This window comes from Lemur catta, chromosome 5 (genome assembly GCF_020740605.2).
Source record: "Lemur catta isolate mLemCat1 chromosome 5, mLemCat1.pri, whole genome shotgun sequence".
NCBI classification, from domain to species: Eukaryota; Metazoa; Chordata; class Mammalia; order Primates; family Lemuridae; genus Lemur; species Lemur catta.
The window spans coordinates 14,728,763-14,732,260 of NC_059132.1; positions in this window are offsets into that span (position 1 = coordinate 14,728,763).

Here is a 3,498-nt window from a genome sequence, read left to right on the forward strand (position 1 = left end):
CTTAATGAAACTTTGGAGTCATACCCCTGACCTCCTTGAAAGCTACCTATGTGGCATTGTTCAAGCCAACTGCCCATTGCAGAAGCCAGACTCTTTAGTTGCACGTAGTCTAATTTTTTGCATTCCTGGGCAGGTTTTTAGTTCACTTGCATGAACTCAAGTTAACTTTAACTAAAATTAAAGTTAACATCTCAAAAACTGGGAGTTGCAATGAAGAACTGCTGCATGCCCGCATCCCCATACACCTGCATCACTCTTCAGCTGTAAATTTACCTTTTTTTTTTGGTCATGTTACAGCCATATCAGACACAAACATTGTCATGTTCCTTCTTGGTGCGAATGCAGAAGATTCAATGAGACAAAAGGAAAAGTTTTCTTTCTGTCTATGCATTATTAATATTCAATAATGATATTCACTGGACTCTTCTTCTATGCAGCAGATACACTGTATTATCTTTTCCCCCTGAAAATGTAGTTTGAATGCAGCTGCTGTCTTTTCTACCAAGGCGTTTGGCATCCGTCTTCCCATCTGGCTTAACATCAAAATCATCTGGAAAACTCTGAAAAAATATATAGGTCTTGAATACATAGGTCTGGGGTGACACTCTGGGATCTGTTTTCTGTAAAGCTCCACCAGTGAGTGAGTCTTAGGATGAGCCAGTTTGGGAACCATTGCTCCAAAGCATGCATGTCCAGAGTCCCTGAGACCACCCCCAGGTTTGATGATTCACTAGGAGGACACACAGGACTCAGCATGGAGTTGCACTTGTGGCTGGAGTGAATCACAGCAAAAGGATATACAGCAAAATAAGCAAAAGAAAAAAGGCACGTGGGGTCAAGTCCAGAGGAAACCAGACACAAGCTTCCAAGAGTCCTCTCCCCGTGTAGTCACTCAGGACATGCTTAATTTCTCTGGCACTGAATTGTGACAACATATGTGGACTGATGTCCATCAGGAAACTCATTAGAGACTCAGTGTCCAAGATTTTTATTGGTGGCTGCTCAAATAGGCAACCTCTGCCTGGCATATACCAAAATTCCAGACTCCCAGAAGGAAGTCAGGCATTCAGCATAAATCAGTTTGTACAACAGTTAAGGCACATTAAGCCATTCTTACCAGGTAGGGAATGCTGGGAACCCTCCCAGAGCCCAAGCTCCCAGATACCAGCCACGGGCAACCCTGCAAACAGGCCTTTCTAAAGACAGCAGTCTCGGACCTGCTATCTTATCTGTTTCTATATAGTTGTGTAGAAAAAAAGGTAAAAGGTAACTTGGTCAAAAATATATTAACCAAGTTTCTGTGTTGGGTAGGAGGAGAAATTTCTGGATGAAAATGGAGATTCATATGATAAGATATGAAATGCTATTTCTTGGAAACCTTAACAATAAATTCACCTGTCCTAACTTGAGTAAAAAGCAGGCCATGAATGCAGAGTCTGGATCACCCAGCTCTTCAACACTTTTTAACCCTTGGCTCTAGCCTTCACTTAGAGAAGAACGGAGAGCTGGCTGGCAAGTGTAGATGTCCTCAAAGATCACAGAAACACTGGACCAGCTGTAGCTACTCACTTACTTCTTATGTTCTGTTCCCTTTCCAGTTTTCCAAATGAGATTGCATTTTCTCTAATTTCTGGAAAGGCACAATTATAAGTAATGAGATTGGGTGGTCGAAGCCTGTATCATAGCCAAGTCACTGAAAGCTGTGAATCACATGGCTCCATTTCAAGTCCCCAAAAAGAAATCATAAATTTGAAGCTCAACCTCACAGGCCACCAGGAATATTCTTAGGCATTCGTTTTATGTTACCAACACTTTGTATGACGCTTTAATTTTCTGCAGCCAGAGGCATCTCCCTGCATCTACAACCTCCCAAGATTACCTGGTAGAATAGAGCTGTCTGCTTTCAGGCTGGTGGATGACAAAATCAAAGGGGAGAGATGATTGTTTATTCCCGTGGGAAATTTCCAGATAGAGAATCTGAGCATTTCATTATTCAACTTGCACATTTTCTTCCTTCTAAACAATTAGGCTTTCTTTCATGTTTGTTTATGCCTATTTACTTTTATTCAGTTCACTTATTCAGGTGAATAGTGGAACAGTCTGTCCCTTGTACAGAACTTTCCTTGAATTTAATAATGAGAGTCATTATCATTCAGCCTTGCTTTTCAAGGTGCAAAAGCTCCTTCTTAATAGACTTGTTTTCCAGTATTTTAATCACCTGTCATTTTTCTCTCTTTTCCCGTTTTTATACATCCTTCCTAAAAGCATGGGCCAAAATTGGACTTACTTTTTTTTAATACAAATATACTGCAGTCTGATATATATCTAAATTCTTTACAAAAACTTGAAAATTATACATACCGTAATATATCTATTTTAATAATAAAAATAGATGAGAATCAATTTTAAAAATGTATATGGTTTAAGAAGTAAGGATCTTTGGCAGTAAATAGACTGACAAAAATTCATCATGGGCCAGTTGCTAAGAAGAACTGCTCTCTATGTGTGAGGGTAATGCACAATATTGAAGAAAGGCCATGTCTTGGTTTCAAACTCCCCCTAACTACAGATCTTTATGCTTGTCACTATACTTGCCTGGCACTGAAAGCCCATACAATACTTTTCTTCCAGTGGTATTCCCCTACACTGCTATGCATTTTCACCTTGAGATCTACAGTAATCTCAAGTTCTTTTCTGCTATGCTCACTTCTCCTTCTCTTTCTGTAGAAATGAACCATCTGTCACTTACTTGTTATTGAATGCCTTCCTATATCTATATGACTTCCTATATTGAGACTATTGCTATTCTCAATATCAAGGTGATTAAAAACTATATTCCCATGACTTAGAATATTCCCAACCCCACCTCGTCCCATGTCCTTTAAAAATTTGATGAGGTTAGTCTTGATATTTTCACCCAAGAATGAATATTTTGGATAAAGTAAGTCCTGGGATGCTCTGGGTAGGTAGGGTATGTGGGGCAGATTTTGAATAAGAAGATTTTTTTTTGCTGGGAACTCTGATGTAGTAGCCTTCATAAAGTGCAGAGTAATACAAAATCCAAGAGTTGGTTTTTCCCCCCAAAGTTTATTCCCAAACTATAAAAATATCACTTCAACAAACAAAAGAGAATTTCAAAACAATAAAGAAGATTTTGATGAGAATCTGTTACATTTTTTGAGAATTGGCTCTTTCAATATCACCAGGACCAGTTGTATAACTGCAAGGCAAGAGTGGTACAGTGATGTCAAAGAAAAACATTGACTATGTCACCAGTGTTTACTATTTACTCGGTAGAAAACTGTAGGGTGGGTGTATGGGGTTGGGGGAGGGAGAGAAAGAGAGAAAGAGGCAGAGAGGGAATGTATATGTGTACTATCTGGGGTGGGGGGAACATGAGGATGGAAGGGTGTGAGCCCCATGAGTTCACACTATGATATATACCTTTTCCAAATGGGATCTTAAAGTATTCATTCTATGAATGACCACTTGATTTGG